This window comes from Ascaphus truei, chromosome 18 (assembly GCF_040206685.1).
Source record: "Ascaphus truei isolate aAscTru1 chromosome 18, aAscTru1.hap1, whole genome shotgun sequence".
In the NCBI taxonomy this organism is placed as follows: domain Eukaryota; kingdom Metazoa; phylum Chordata; class Amphibia; order Anura; family Ascaphidae; genus Ascaphus; species Ascaphus truei.
The window spans coordinates 18,785,214-18,802,544 of NC_134500.1; the positions used below are offsets into that span (position 1 = coordinate 18,785,214).

The following is a 17,331-nucleotide window of genomic DNA, read 5'->3' on the forward strand; positions in this document are numbered from 1 at the left end:
TTGGTTTTCCAACCATACCAGTTATTTCTCTCCAGTCTCACTCCGTGACAACAGTTATGTTTTTCAAGTAAAACTATTTGTAACTCTACAATTGTAATCATTGTCAAGTGCTATATTTGCTTTTAATACAATACATTTCATTTAATGATCCCTGGTGCACTTTTTTTTGTATTTTCCCTGTGTTACTCTGAAATTATATATATTTCTAGGCATCAAAATTATTAATAACCTCAAAATCAATTCACTTTGACATCTCTAACTATTTTCACGTCTCAAAAGTCAAGTATAGAAAAACAAAGAAAATATGATAAGTACAAAAATCAATAAAAACTAGAGGGAGACAGGTGCACTGTCTGCTAATGTTGTGGTCTTTCTAGCATCAAGACTGTAAAGCAGGTGATCCCTACAGCTATGGGTTCAGGTACTGTGATGCTGGATCATGAGGAAGTCACTGTGGCTTGGTGTATATGTTCAGCACTTTCAGTACTCTGAACTTTCAAAATGTGCACTTTTCTAACTACAAACAACCCGAAAACTTGGGGGAGGCCCATTCTAATGAGATAATTGACAATGGAACATTACCACCATGCTTAAATGGGGCATTGCATGTATTTCAGAGAGAACGTCCTAACACAGAATTTTGCATTATTGTAGAAGACCGAGGTCATTATTGTAGAACATTAATAATTGGGCTATATACGACCAACCAAGAATGGCAACACATCTTTTAGGACAAAGATGTTTATTTTGTGCACTGCCCTCAACTTGCAATACTAACTAGAGGAGTCTTGCCTCACTTTTCCTGAAGCGCCCCCGTCTGCCTGCTCCTTCCTCCTACCTGGCAGCTGCGTCAAATGACGCTCCGGGGTCACGTGACCCCGCAACGTCACTTGACGCCTGTGAGGTCACATGAACCTGGGTTGCAATGGAGACGCGTCACAGTGTCTGAATCCCAGTAAATGTTATTGTTGCAGAGGCCTCACGCGATCCCCCAGCATTTAATTTAAATGCCTGGGGGAAGAGCGTGGGACCTCTGCAACCGCCCGCGCCACCACAGGCAAATTTCCAGACCCTCCCCCCCGTTTGTGCACCCCTGTTTTAGACCGAAGCTCTTCAACTAGTCCAAAAGGGGCCAGATAAAAAAAATAAAAATAGAAGAGCTACAAGAGTATTGTAATGTCATTTTGGATACATTTAAATACTTAAAAATTATACTTCAACGTTTTGCAAGCATTTACAACACCTACACATCACTTTAGCTTAAATTAAGTACATTTCAATGTGCTGGCAGTGCAAGGACAACTCCAATACCCTTCACAGCCACATTTGGCATGCGGGGGACGCCAGTTGAAGAACCCTAACTTAAAGGGAATAAGGGGCACAGCAAGGCTTAGCTTTTAAACATTTTTGAGAGTTTCACACAAACCATTTTTAAGCATCTCATCTAAATAACAGTATTATTGGTGGTTTGGAGTCATACCCAGTATTGTTTCATATTGACACATGATATTATTAATTGGTAACGGTACCTCTAGGGCCAAGTTGTGGATCATAAGCCAACACAGAAAGGACGGACACACACACACACACACACACACACACACACACACACACACACACACACACACACTAGCGAAGGTCTTCAACTAAAAAAAAAAAAAACAAGGCCAGTGTAGCCTTCAAAGGCAAATGTTATAAATTGAAACACCATTGTTTTTATCAGACCGGAAAATCAAGGTGTGACAGTTGTAATAGTTCCGGTAGAGAAAACATGACCTGGGGTAATACCATGCAAGTCACAAATTATTTGAATGTCTATTTGATGAGTAAGAGCAAACACGTTTTATGAATAGTATGCAAAGTATGCTTCTGATGTTAAAAAAAAAGCTCAAGCATTTTATTGAAATGAAGTTCAAAAAGGCTCAGCCATCATATTAATCTTATTCATTCAAGGTACTTTAAAATGCCATATTACCCTTCTTCTCTTTTTCAGGCATGACTAGACAGTACATGTGTTTTGATAAACATTGGAGTAGCACTGTAAATATATGCTTGTCCGGCTTCAAAAACAACAAAAATGCTATCAAATTTTTGGAAACATTTGCAAATGCAAAAGCAGTCAAGTAGAAAAAAATGTATTCTTGAGATTTTTTTATTGTATAAAATGTTCAGCTAGAAAACAAAAGTTCACCACCTTGCTTGTTGGTATTTTTGGAGACTAAATAGACAGGATCAGGGGTTTGCTCTTAAGATGCGGAGGTCTGTAGCAGGTTGAGACATGTTTTATTAGGCATGCTTCAAATATTATTAACATAGTTAAAGTAACGGGTGAGCCTTCTAACCACACATTTTTGTTATTGAGCTATGGTCAATATCCTGCTGAGCTATGTAATGCAAGGATGTCTTCTGTGAACATTTTCCAAAACTTCCACATTAGAAATAACTCACTATTTATAGCAGAGAATCGTTGTTCACAACTGAGGCAAAATAAAGTCTGAATACGTGTGTGTATATAGTAAAGTATAATATATAACCATATACATATACACACACACACTGATGCAAATATATTAATATTTTTTAATGATATTACATGATCTCTGGTAACGCATTATTCAAGGAAAAAGTGATTCGAAATATATATATATATGTAATCATTGAGAGTGCTAATATAAAAGGGGTAACATATCAGCGCTAACTTATTGATTACTAGAGTGGAACTATAACCAGTACTGTATTACTATAATAAATGACAGGTTACCAATATTATGAAACAAAATATTAGATTCTAACTCCAACAGTGATAACAATACTGTGATAGTTTACTCAAATTTATAAACACACACACACGTGCTAAAAAAATAAAATAGAAAGAAAAAAAAATCTCCACAGGCATCAATTGGCAACAGTTGGTAACCAACGTTAGCAATTTATAGCCAGTTCCAAAAAATGGGCTCTACATGGAGACGTAGCATATAAACTCTCAGCACTTTATTCAGCATGCTGTGCCATAGGTAGGTGCCATGATCTCCCTCACTGCCCCCTGTGTGCCCGCCAGCACAGGATTGGTGAAGATGGGAGGCAGGTTTGCAGCGTCAGATGCATCTTATTTTTTGTGTACTTATTTATTTTGTTGGCATCACTCACCCCCCACAGCACACACACACTATCTTAACGAGCGCAGCCGAACAAAAGGCGCAGGTAGAGTGTGATGACTACAGAAAGAAGGATGGGGGGGGGGGGGGAACCATTGTGTGAAGTGGTGAGGCTGCCATTGATCCTCCTCCTGTACGGCCGCCACATTGACACCCCCCAGGAAGGTTGCGGGGGCCGCAACACCGCAGCCGTCGACTTAATGACAGGAAACCCGTCCTTGTGACGCTTAACAGGGTTCCCTTCCCCCTCCCCTGTGTGTAGGCAAAGAAATACAAGTAATTCCACTCAGTCACACACAACTAACCCAAGATGGCGTCCGCCACAGACGAGGGTCGGTGAGCCATCTCACCTCCGCGATATCCTCCCGCCTGGGGGGGGGGGGAGAGGGTGTAGCAGGAGGCCCGCGGGGAAAGGGAAAACCGAGCTTACCGTGTGCTTGTATATTGGGGGGGTGGGAATGGGATAACGCGCTTTCCCAGCGCACCGCCGGGGCTCCTGACAGGGAGTGCGCTTGAACTCGCGCTGTGGTGATGGCGGCGGCGGAGGATGCTGGGTAATTTCTGTGTGTGTGTGTTGGGTCGGACAAGGCGGGTTCGTGGGCCGTGTTGGGGGGAGGGAGGAGAGGGTTCAGCATGTGCTAAAGCCTCCCGTGTGTGAGGTAGCAGTGAGGGGGTCGCAGGGGTTGGATGGGATGAAGGGGGAGAGACTGGTGCAAGTCCAGCAGACAGAGCTGAGCTGAGGGAAGTTGGGGGGAAAGATGTCGGGGTATCTGTGAGACATTGGGCGGGAAAGAGGATTTTTTTTAATAAATATATATGATAAAAAATGTTTTTTTTTTTTTTTTTCTTAATGCACTTTGAGCAGGTTTGCAGAAAGTATACATTTCATATGCACAGACATTGGCTCGATGCAGTTACCAGAACACGCTGCTTCAGTCTGTAAATTCTCCCCACTTACCACGTAGATTGTGAGCTCTTTGGGGCAGGGATTCCTTTTCCTATTGCTTTTTCTGAAGCGCTTATTCCAATGATCTGGTATAATGTCACGCGTATTACTGCTGTAAAGTGGTATGTGCCTTGATGGTACTGTATAAATGATGTACATATACATAAGTTAGTAAACCCAGGTGATTTAGATAGGTGCTTTAGAACACAGTGCTAAAACAATATGTGATATAATCTTAATGATAGATAACTAAAGGTGCTCAAATATGAAATAATTAATTCTGGTATAAGGTGATAAAATAAAGTCTCAACCTCCGATGGGAATTGTAATGGATCCCCTAATGCAAGTAGACACGTCCAGGATTCAGAGGGAGCATATATATCAGGAACACCCCAAGAAAAGAAGGAAAAATATCTAGTGCACTTCTGCCACACAAATGGATAATGAAAAGGAACAAATCTTGGCTCGTATGAAGAACCTACTTACAGGACGTAAGATATAAACCAACAATATCAGGAGGCTTAACAACAGCTTCTCTGGTAGGTATTCAGTCGTGGTGAATATGGCATACATTAAAAACAGGCACATCAAATTAGAAGGTTAGCTTGAGATGATCTCGTGCCATAGAGGTATAATTAGAAGCCGTCTGTCTTGAGTTTCTCCCGCAGCTTGACGACTTTGGATAGCATCTTACGTCACATCCGCTGGTGTCCTCACCGCTTCAGGATTCACGGGGAAGGGAACGTGTACAGCAGCTGATCCTCTCGGCTTGATCTCACAGCTCACACTTGCAGGCTCTACGCGTTTCGCTGATCTCGGTCAACTTCGTCAGGAGCATGCGCACGCTCTTCAACCACCGCGGGAATCAGAGAAGGGTAAGGCGGATGTTGCTTGCGGCAGCGAGAACGCAGAGCCTGAGCGTGTCGGGTAAGTAAGGTCGCGGGAGGAACCCCCTTAGGGAGAGGTGTTCCCCCGGACCTTACAGTACCCCCCCCCCCTTGAGGAGCGGCCTCAGGACGACTCCAATATGGCCTTTGGGGAAACCTAGAGTGAAAGAGTCGCAGCAGTCTGGGAGCGTGTATTTGGTGGTAGGGTACCCAAGATCTCTCCTCTGGACCAAAGCCCTTCCAGTGAACCAGGTACTGCACCGAACCCCTCGTCTTCCTGGAATCCAGAATAGACTGAACCTCAAACTCCTCCTGCCCCTGAACTATGACCGGTTTAGGACCGATCGGTATCCTGTGGAACCGCGGACTCTGGAACACAGGTTTTAGCAGTGACACGTGGAACACGGAGGGTATTCTCATGGATGGAGGAAGTTCTAGACGATATGCCACAGGATTAATCTGTTCCACTACTGAGAATGGGCCCAAGTACCTGGGGGCCAGTTTGTGGCTAGGAGTCTTCAGTCTAATGTTTTTGGAGGAGAGCCAGACTTTATCTCCTGACTTGAAGACTGGTGCCTATCGGCGGGGAAGATATGCCTGTGCCTTTTGTCTACGGGTTGCCTCTCCCAAAGCCTCTTGGATCTTTTTCCAGGATTCCTGTAGGTCCTTGATTCGTTCATCTGCCGCTGGAACTCCGGAAGGAACTGAGGTGATGGGAAGCTGACCCGGATGGAAACCATAATTAATGAAAAAAGGGGATTTCCGCGTGGAGCTGTTCTTTAAAGAATTGTGGGAGAACTCTGCGCATGGAAGTAAATCTACCCAATTGTCCTGGCTGTCCGCGATAAAGCATGTCTGGTTTGTTCTCTCGGTTTGCCCATTAGTTTGGGGGTGATACCCGGAAGAAAAATGGAGGGTGATATCCATCCTGCGAGCGAAGGCCCGCCAAAATTTTGAGACAAATTGCGTACCTCGATCGGATACGATGGAAAGAGAAACTCCATGGATGCGGAATATTTCCCTAACAAAAACGTCTGCCAGAGTGGCGGAATTGGGTAGCCCTTTGAGAGAGATGAAATGGGCTTGTTTGGAAAAACGATCCACGATAACTAAGATGGTGTTCATCCCCTTAGAGGTTGGAAGTTCCACCACAAAGTCCATGGACAGATGACTCCAGGGGCGTTCTGGTATAGGCAGGGGCCGTACGGCTTTTTACGAACGGTTTTAACCTGGGCGCAGATTGGACAGGTTCTTACGTACTCCGAAATGTCCTGCAACATCGTTGGCCACCAAAAGGTACGACCAATAAGGTCAGAAGTTCTGCTAATGCCTGGATGACCGACTGACCTAGAAGAATGACCCCACTCAAGAATCTTCTTTAGGAAGCATGGAGCTGCATACAGACGGCCGACCGGCACCTTAAGACCACTCGGAAGGTTGGACTGTGCTGCCATGACCTGATCCAGGATATCGAAAGAGTTGGCCGAAATTATATATTTGGAGGGTAAGATTGTTTCGGAGATAACCTCGGAATTGTCCTCGAACAGGAATTGATGTGAGAGTGCGTCTGCCTTTTGATTTTTAGAGCCGGGAATGTAAGATATGAGATAATTGAATCTCGAAAGAAAAGAGACCATCGAGCTTGACGTGCCCCAAGGCGTCGTGCACTCTCAATGTAAAGTAAATTTTTATGATCAGTAAAAATTGAAATGGGGGTCTCCGTTCCCTCCTGAAGGGCGAGTTTAATGGCCAGGAGTTCTCTGTTTCCGACATCGTAGTTCCGTTCTGCCGAAGAAATTTTTTTTGAAAAAAATCCGCAGGGGTGAAGTTTGGCCTGTGGAGACTGTCTCTGAGAGAGAATGGCGCCAGCACCGAAGTCGGATGCGTCTGCCTCCAAGGTAAAAGGAAGCCTGGGGTCAGGATGACGCAAAATAGGAGCGGAAGCAAAAGATTTTTTGAGGGAATCGAAAGCTTGGAGAGCTGCAGGAGACCAAGCTGCTGTGTTAGCTCCTTTTTTGGTAAGGGCAGTAATGGGAGCTACGGTAGAAGAAAAATTCTTGATGAATTTACGATAGTAGTTTGTAAATCCCAAGAACCGCTGTATGGCTTTCAGGGAAGTGGGTTGTGGCCATTCTAAGACAGCTTTAAGTTTGGTTGGATCCATAGAGAAGCCAGTGCTAGAAATTATGTATCCAAGAAAAGGAATGGAAGAAAGATGAAAAGAATATTTCTCCAGCTTAGCGTAGAGATGGTTCTCTCGAAGACGGGACAGGACTAATTTGGTGTGCTGGATATGGTCAGGGAGGGATTTAGAAAAAATGAGGATGTCATCAAGGTATACGATGACGAAGCTGTCGAGGAGATCGCGGAAGATCTCATTATCACGATAGCTTATGACAGGTTGTAATTTACACCAAAAAATATATAACTGGGTTGAACTGGGACGAGACTTAGATATGATAAAATATCATTTATTCCTTGATAAAGGTGAACACACAAGATATATAAATAACAGGCAAAATATGGACACTTAAAGTTTAGGACAAGAAGGCCATCAGGATACAGGATGGCCATTTCTTCCATAATTCAGTTGACATCCCAGCAAGACAGGCAGGTCATGAAGACACATGAAGGACAATGAGTAAGGGGTGACACTGGCTTATATACCATTTTAACCCTTCTCTTACACTCAAGATGCCGCGCTGTCTAGAAAAAAATCCTTTTGAAGCTTTTTGAAGCAGATTTTTGACTTCCATTGTTAGTGTTAAGTATCACACTTAAAAAACAGTCAGTTCCTTGGTTCCTGGGCCTAGCATAAACAATTAGGCAATTAGCCTTTGATCACCGGGCTTTGTAAATCCTGGCAGGATGTTCTTCCTGCTTATTACCATAACTGATGGAGTCTGCAGTTTCCAGAACAGAACCAAAATTCCATATACACTAAATAACTTCATAACTTCAGTTTAGTAATACTTACTGGCACGCGAGACATATTAATACATTCCGTCACGCATGACGCTCCCAATGAGACTAAATATTACTGTGTAGTACTAAAATTAAGAGAGATATTAATATCTGGCTCTTAGTATCTGTTAAACCTCAGGTGTCTGTATTCGTTAGTTGGGGCTTGGTCCCACGAATACACATATGTAACTCTTAGCATGTTCAGCCGAGGACATCTCATAATATTCTTATATTTAATAAGGTCACTCATTCTGATCTCTCCTTGGGTAACTGCACCCCTGGCCCCCATCAATTCATCCTTTGAAGCAGGGACCCCTGGGTAGTGGATATTTGTCACCTGGTGTTAGATTTCACACCCAATGCCCCAGACCTCCTAAATCAGAGGCGTTTGTAAGGGTGAGTTATAACGCTCACAACCCACTCCAGCTTCCTGGAAACAGGTATTAACATACTGTGCACCAAAACCCCAATCTGTACTTTTTCACACCCAACTTCAATCAAGCCCTTTGAAGCCCAGATATTTCTGAAAAGATATCACGCATCCTAATGTATTTTCCTAAACGGCAGCTCATTAACCCCTTAAGCCCCAGTGTGTGTGGTGCAGACACTGGCCCAGAAACAATACATTTTTACAGTGGAATAAGCATTTGGATATTGAAGCGAGGTAAAAACACATTACTGGACCTCAGTCCCGTTAACCCCTTGCTTCCCAGGTGAGGGTAGAGGGTGGCCAATTGGGGTATAACCCCTTTAATCCCGGGCCAAATCCTCTCCATCGTCACACTCATTGACAAACTCCTGGAAGACCTCCGGGGCATTGCACAGGCCGAAAGGCATGACTAGGTATTCATAATGCCCATCCCGGGTGTTGAAGGCGGTCTTCCACTCATCACCCTGACGAATGCGGACAAGATTATAGGCTCCGCGGAGATCAAGTTTGGAAAAAATTGTTGCGCCCTGTAGACGATTGAAGAGTTCGGATATGAGTGGTAGGGGACAACGGTTCTTGATCGTAATTTTATTGAGACCTCTGTAGTCAATACAAGGGCGCAAGGAGCCATCTTTTTTCTTGACAAAGAAGAATCCAGCTCCAGCTGGAGATGATGAATTCCGGATGAACCCCTTCTTCAAGTTATCCTGGATATACTCGGCCATGGCCTTGGTCTCGGGTATGGACAGAGGGTAAGAACGGCTCTTGGGTAGGGTGGCACCGGGAAGAAGGTCAATAGGACAGTCAAAGTCTCTATGGGGGGGTAACACTTCGGAACGCACCTTATCGAATACGTCCGCCTGGTCCCAGTAGACTGTTGGGAGGGAAGTTTTGTACTCCGCGGGTAAATCTACTCCGGCTATCATCTGTTTGGGATGAAGACAGGTCTTGAGGCACTGGGGGCTCCATCGTATGGGTTCTTTATTAACCCAATCCAGTTGTGGGTTGTGCAGTTGCAACCAGGGGAGTCCCAGAATCACCTCTACCGATGGAGTGTGGATCACGTCCACGATAATCTTCTCTTGGTGACCGTCCTCCGTGGAGAGGGACAGGGAACAAGTCTCCAGGGAAATAAAAGCTGGTTGGAGTGGACGCCCGTCTATGGCCTCCAGACCAACTGGAACAGCTTTAGATTGAAAGGGGATCTTGTTCCTATAGGCAAAGCTCTGATCAATAAAGTTTCCCTGAGACCCGGAATCTATGAATGCGGAGGCGGGAACCTGGGATTTATTCCAGGCCAGAAAGATGGACAGCATTATACGAGTGGGAAGTCTTTTAGGAGAAGGAAAAGAGAAAGAGATTACACCCAACGATACCCTCTCATACCTTATTGGGTTTTGGCGTTTCCCAGCCAGCAGATGACCGGGATGACCGCAGTAATGACACAGTCCGCCATCTCGTCAGCGCTGTCTCCCAGACGTGGATAGCCGATGACTTCCGAGCTGCATCGGTTCGGGCTCATCCATAGGCTGGGGAACATAGGGGACGAGACTGCGGCTGGTAGACCGAGGGGGGGGGGTGGTACGCGGAAGAGCGCGTTCTAGTCTTCTCTCTCGTAACAGCTGGTCCACGCGGATACAGACCGCGATGAGATCCTCCAATCTGGTAGGTCTCTCCAGAGTGGCCAGCTGGTCCTTGATGGCATCAGACAGACCCTGCCAAAAGGCTCCGGAAAGTGAGTCATAGTTCCAGGAGGTCTCAGCCGCAATGGTCCGGAAGTCCAAAGCATACTCGGCGACAGGACGAGTACCCTGGGAAATATGAAACATAGAGGAATCTGCCATAATCTGGCGACCAGGCGTATCAAATACTTGCCTAAATTCTCGAAGAAAGCGAGGATAGTCGCGTGTAATGGCAGTCTCCCGTTCCCAGATGGGGGATGCCCAGGCTAGGGCCTTTCCGCTCAAGAGAGAGATGATATAAGCCACCCTGGAGAGTGCAGTAGGAAAGCGCGATGGGGATAACTCAAATTGAATCTCGCACTGATTGAGAAACCCTCTGCACTCGTGGGGGTCCCCTGCATAGCGGTTTGGAGTCGGGAGACGAGGATCCAAAGCCACGGGGAGACCTGGAGAGGAAAACGCCGCAGCTGCCATGGTAGAGGGGCCCGGGGAATGCTGCAACAAGGAGATTCTTGAGAGCTCCTGCGTCATGGAGGCAAGCTGCGCCTCTACCTTGAGAAGTCGCTCCATGGGGCTTGGTTGCTCAACCTCTTCGGGGTCCATGTCCGTGGGGCTGAGCATAATGTCACGCTGTGCTCACCATGGACAAGGAGGGACCCCGAAACTGAGGTGAGAAGGGTAACACTTGCACCCACAGCTACGGGGACACGCCTGGAAAGTGGATGGTAGGCGTCCGGAGCTGTGCGGGAGTATAAGATGAGATACTCGCCGGATGTAAGTTCCAGCAGAATAGTTGGTACCGAGAGCCTGGGGTCCAGAGCCGGGGGCAGGTCGGAATCCGTAAGCCGGGGTAAAGGGTCGGAGAGTTCGGGAGGTCAGACAGTAAGCCAAGGGTCGAAGTCCAGAGCGGATCCACAGCCAAGCCGGTTTGGTACACGGGAATCACTAGGGAAGACAAAGAGACAGGAACTAAGGCAGGCACGACCGTGGGTAACACAGGTCACAAAAAGCTATGCTCAGCCAAAGAAGGAATGGCTGAGCAAGGTATAAATAGGAGGAAGGACCAATAGGAAGAGGGGGAGTGACGGGGGAGCGGCTCCAAGGAAGATAGGGATTGGTGGAGAAAAGATTGCTACAGTTGATAGCCTGCCACGAGGCTTGTGGGCGGTGCACGCGCATCAGGCGTGTGCGCCGCGCGGGAGAGGTATGCGCGGCCTGAGCTGGGGGCAGGAGCTCCTCCTGCAGGAGGACGTAAAGGTGCGTGGTCCTGCGCGCGCATGTGCGCGCTCTTCAACCACCGCGGGATGTTGCTCGCGGCGGCGAGAACGCAGAGCCTGAGCGTGTCGGGTAAGTAAGGTAGCGGGAGGAACCCCCTTAGGGAGAGGTGTTCCCCCGGACCTTACAAAACCCAGGCGGGGCTGCAGCACCCTTACTACCAGCTCCCTGTAATTGGGGTATACACCTGTCCGCTAAAAGAAATTCAAATGTCGGCATTTAGGGATTAGTTGTCCGGGTCTTCATAATTCGAAATTAACCATTTCTAAAATGATTGTGGCAGGAGTGAAAAGAAAATTGGCATAATATTAGGTGACCTGTAGTGGATACATAGGGCATTGTACATTTAATACACAAGGTGCAAGGTTATGAGGATGCAACTACCCAGTGGGTTTATAAGAACAGATCATTGAAAATATATTGAGATTGTAGGGAGTTTGTAGATCCATATTAAATGTGTGGTTAAGCCTAGGCCACAGCATCAGAGCAATAGTGGCAGGAAAACAGTTACTATAACCTATAGGTGCACTTCTTCCCTTTCCCCATCCACTCTCAATCTCTACCCACCCGTCCACTCTCAATCCCTCTCCCCCGTCCACTCTCAATCCATCTCGCCCCCCACCTGTCCACTCTCTTCCCATGTCCCCTCTCTGTCTTTCCCACCCCCCATCTCCTCTGTCCCTCCCCTCCCTGCTCCGTTTTCCTCACCCCATCCCCTGTCCGTCCCTGTCCCCTCTGTCTCTCCCCTTCTCCTCTCTGTCCCACTCTCCCTCTGTGCCGCATTGCAAGGTTGCTTGGGCTGCCCGCGTGTTTGACAGATATGCCCTTGGCACATTTTTTAAACTTTACTGCACCGCTAGCTCAACCTGAGCGGCTACCAGCGCCTATTATGGAGGGAAGTATGTCCAGAAGCAGGGGTTACCCGTAGCTGAAATTAATGGGGGTCAGCTCTGGAGATCCCCTGCTTCAAGCCTGGGCATAAAAAAAAAGGAAGGAAGGAAGGAGCTTGGATTACTCTAATGTATTTAAGAAAACCCAATGCCCCTCATTCTTTTATCACATTTGACCTTTTAGTTTGTCTTGTAACCAAGTACATTATTTTTAAACCGTCAAATAATGAAACAATACTGGCCAATTGTCTTCCGTTCACTTCTTTTTAGCTTGCTATGCAAAAGCTCCATGTTTTATTATTAGGGATAGTGTTCAAGGAGTAATTCAACAATGATTTTTTTAGTTATTAAAAAATATATATATATCATTTTTTTTAAATAAACATAGAATTGAAGCAGTGGTCTCCAGAGCTGAACCCCATTTATCTCCGTTGACCCTGCTTCCAGAGATACTTAGCTCATTAGGGCGCGCCGGTATCTCTTTGCTTTTTTTTTAAGCTCCCGCATCACATGGGCCAATAGGAAGCCTCACTGGATGATGTCACGGCTTCCTATTGGCCTGCAGGGCGCGGGAGCTTTGAAAAGCGGTCATTACATGATCCCTGGTAGCCAAGCAAAACGAATACCGGCACCCCCTATGGAGGAAAGTATCTCTGGAAGCAAGGAGTCCCCGGCAGAGCGGGAATTAATGGGGTTCAGCTTTGGAAACCAACTGCTTCAATTCCATGTTAAAAATAAAGGCAGTGAATAAGTTCCTATAGATTTCTAATGACACTTTTTCAAGTTGATGTTTTTTTTGTCTCATCTCAGTTTCATTGCTAGACTGAACATCTAAGGACCATCCATACTTCAGCAACAAGAATTGCCAGTTTTGCTCCATTTTCTGTGTGGGAACAAATTATAAACAAGGAGTAGGGAAGACGATCAGAGGTAGATTTTCATTCATACATTCCTGTGGGTAAGTGGCACCAGATGTTGAATATTGGTTTGGTGAACTTGGAAACTTTCTAGCCATTTTATAAATGAGGGATTTCTGGTTTTTGGTTTTAACCAAAAAACACCACGACTGATCATCTTGCACATACAGTTAAGACCGAAAAATCTGAATAATATCCTACCAAGTTCTACCTCTTGTAAAAATAAAGTTCATTGGTAAACACCTAATTAAAATGTGTCTATTCTTTTCATTAACACTGATAAACAGTTTTTTTTTTTTTTATTTAAAATTCAAATTTTTTAAAAAAACGGCTTAACTACAAAAGGGATTGAGGAAGCTGTAACCACAGCGAAATGCGTTGTCGTCATACCTGAGAGAGAGAGATTGGAAAGGACTGTTATCACATCTCCATTTATTTCCGGATGGCCATTACCGGAAGAGAGTCACCGGATGTGTGAGGATTCGCCATCCTGGTGGCTGGAAACCATCTCCTCACCTAAAACCTTTAACCATGTCAGGCACCCAGAATGCGCGATGTCGTGATGGTCCAGCTGCGCGCGCGATCGGTCTGCCCTCCCGCAGGTTCCGCCCTCAGTCTCCACCCCTGCACTAACGTGCGGCGGGCTCGTTCGGCCAGCCTCCCCTCCGGGTTTATCCCCAGTCTCCGCCCTGCTCTAGTGACGAGCATACATGGCGTGGGCGTGATGCGCGCACTAGTCTCTGTCACTGATGATGCGCGCGGGTCAGTGCACCCTTGGACCCGCCTCCAGACTTAAGGCGCGTTCGGCGGATGGACATGCGCAGTGCGCGAGCAACATGCGACCGAGTCGCCAGCCTTCCACATCGGTGACGCACACAGGACATAACCCCGCCTCTGAACCCAATCAGGCTGCACAATAGGGCGCACCTGTGTGACCCAGCAGCCTATCAAAATCTCGTTCCATTGCTCCACCACGGCATACCATTTGGAGGGGAGTCCCATAAATATTTGCTTAGCCCGGACACTCATTGCTGAGCATAACCTTGTGTGTGACGCCGTGCCTTGCTGCATTCTGCCTTGTACCTTGAGATTCCTGCCTTGTTCCTGTTGCTGCCGACCCTGCTAAGTTCATTGGACCCCCGCACCTCTCCTCTCCTGACCCGTCTTACGTACGACTACTCTTAATTCTCCAATCCTGATCTCGGCTATCCTCACTACGACTGCCATCCCAGTCCTGACCTCGGCTAGTACCCCAACGATCCGCTACTCTCCACTCCAGACCCGGCAAGTACTTTCTACTATTCTACACTCTCTACTCCTGACCCGGCTTGCACGACCATCCTACACTCTAGGCGCGCTCTTGGGTTGGCGTTATACAATTCCCTACCTCAGCACCGGGGTCGCGCTTCGTTTGTGGTGAGCTACGCTTTACATGATGGCCATAACCAGAAGACACACCCCGGATGGTGCATTACAGCCCACAGCAGCACACAGAGGTGATGAGATCTAACTCACCACTAACCTGAGAGTTCCTGACTTACCCATTGTTTTAATGCTATAAAGAATGATTTTTCTGTAAGGGCGCTGTTGCAGGGTACATGCAACTACACACGCGGATTTCTTGACAAGGCTTATTTATTTAGCCTTGCAAAATGTACAGCACACAAAACAAAAATAGCTTTTCTTCAGCAGACAGACAAAAACAGTTTCTCTTTAGCAGACAGTGTATATGGCAGTTGCCCTTTTTCCATGCAGGGCACAGACAGTTCACAATCTATCTACTTTTCTAATCAGACCTTGTATCAGGAAATCTCTCAGCAGCTTACTCCTCTCTCCTCAACCGACAGCCTCCATGTGTTTACAGACTGGGTTTTAACACACCTTGATTAGGCAGCTGGGATCCAACTAATTGTCCTGAGGTTCCCAGCTGAAGTTAACCTAGTCACTGCTGCACTGCAGACTAGACATAGGTTTTCCAGGCATATAACTGGTGGCTTTTGTTTACCCTGTCACAGGCGCATTCTGTTTTTATACAATCTACACTATTGTGCCTCTTTTTCTTCTATTCTCTGAGAATTACTGCACCCACCTTAACTTTAATTTACCAGTTTGCCACGTATTTGCTTGAAATGTTTGCCTAAATGTGAGTACAAAATTCGGCGATTTATTAGACACTTCAACATTCAGTCTGAGACGTTACTGCTCTATGGTGCTTTTTCTGTGTTTTCTCTCCTATGGTGCTGTCCCCCGCACCCCTATTTGAAGAAATTGTATGATAGTACTGCCAACCGTAATGTAGAAGGGGGCAGTAGGGCCAGGCTTGGGAGGAAGTATGAAGAGCTCCGTCTTGGACATCTTAAGTTTGAGTCGGCGGAGGGCCATCCAGGATGATATAGCGGAGAAACAATCAGAGACTTTGGTCTCTACAGCAGGTGTAAGGTCAGGGGTTGAAAGGTAAATTTGTGTCTTCAGCATAGAGGGGATTTTTCAACCCAAGAGATGCTATAAGGTCACCTTGAGAGGGCGTGTGAAGAGAAAAGAGAAGATGTCCAAGAATTAAATTGCAAGGGTTCCTTATTCATCAGAAGTGCAGTGGAATCCTGGATGGAATGGAGACGGAAAGCAATAAAGAACAAATTGCTGAAAAGTGTTTTCCAAAGGTGGGATCCGTTTATTGAAATGCTGCCACAGAGAGACAAAGAGACTGAGGAAGGAATTCGAACACACAACCTGGTGTTTGGAAAGACCGTTAAGAGGGGAATAGGTGAAACACATGGCTGCAAACAGAAACAGTTACTAAGTAATGTATGAAAAAAGGAACATAATTCAGGAATATGAGAAAACATCATTTTGTAATTTATAATTTCCTCTCTATATGTTAATTAGATGTATCAAGTTGTGTGAGTGTCTTTATATGATTTATATCATTTAAGTATAAGATATGATTTTGAATTTGTGTTGAAGTTTTGTAATGTGCATATGGTTTTTGTATATGACATATAAAAAAACAATATGATAAAAAAAAAAAGTGCTGTGAAAAACAGAGCTTTTTTTGGTCACATGACCCATTGTTACATGCTGCCATTTTCAGGTGAGATTGTCGAACGTTTTGCAAAAACTGAAAATGTGAGAGAAGTGTGCAATAAAATGTTTGCGAAGCACATGGCTATCTAGTACCCTTAAGAATACCGAACATTTGCAGATCTGGAACATAAACCCGCGCAATGTTTCTTCTCCAGATAGCAAAAGCCTGCCCACAGTGGCTGGTATATTGGTAGGGTGACCATATTTTCCCCGGGACAAATTTCGTGCATGAGCGAACAGCGAGCGCCCATCGCACATACACACGAGCGGCTGGCAATTTGCCGACCGCGCATACGCAATGGGCGCCTGCCGGTCATGAATGCACGATTGGTGCTTGCCGGCCGCAGATGTGCACAATTGGTCGTCAAGCGCTGATCTTGTAGGCTCGACCGGCAAGCGCTGAAAAAAAAAAAGAAAGGAAAAAGTCGGGACTCGTGGCAAAGTCCAAAAAACCAGGACTGTCGCGCTGTACCGGGACATCTTGTCACCCTATATATTGGTTATGTCCAGAGAGACTGCTGTCAATTGTTACCCCCAAAGTAGATGTTTTCTATGATATATAGGTGGTTAATATGCTAACCATCCTAAAATTCATACTACTGATACTAAAAAAAATCTGACATTTTGACTTCCAGCTGCTTGTGACTTTGCTCAAGTAACCTTCTCATCCTAGTACAAACCGGAGACTCTGATATGCATATTAATTCAGTGCATACAAACAGAATAGAGGTGCTAAAATTAGTATGCACTCTCTTTGGGGCAAGGTTTTATTATGCTTCTCATGATCTTCTAGGTAGAGAGCAGTGCCTACTGGCACCAATTATTTTTGCATAATTAGATACGACAGTTGTTCAGACAGACGCAATATCGTGTCTGTGTGTGTGTGTGTGTGTATGTATATATATTTTATGTGTGTGTGTGTGTGTGTGTGTGTGTGTGTGTGTGTGTGTGTGTGTGTGTGTCATTTCCCAGAATCCCTTGCTGCAGTGCAAGCACTGTATGCTGGGCATATTGGTGAAAGGCAGTGTTGTAGACCTGTCTAAGACATGTGAATGTGCTCACAAGTGATCTTTTTATTTGATATATATATTTCGCAGCGAA

General features: G+C 45.8%; 1 protein-coding gene across 7 annotated transcripts in view; it reads right to left on the bottom strand.

Annotated features, from left to right (window-relative positions):
* ZNF280D (zinc finger protein 280D) overlaps nt 1-3,738 on the bottom strand; it is a 40,140-nt gene extending 36,402 nt beyond the window's left edge. For 6 of the 7 annotated variants that reach the window (XM_075575766.1, XM_075575765.1, XM_075575763.1 and 3 more), the window contains exon 1: nt 3,586-3,738. The gene's annotated coding sequence lies outside the window, so the exon portion shown is untranslated. Of the gene's footprint in view, nt 1-3,460 lie in introns of all 7 variants that reach the window. The other variant, XM_075575768.1, reaches the window with a different exon arrangement.
* Between the last annotated feature and the right edge of the window lie 13,593 nt (nt 3,739-17,331).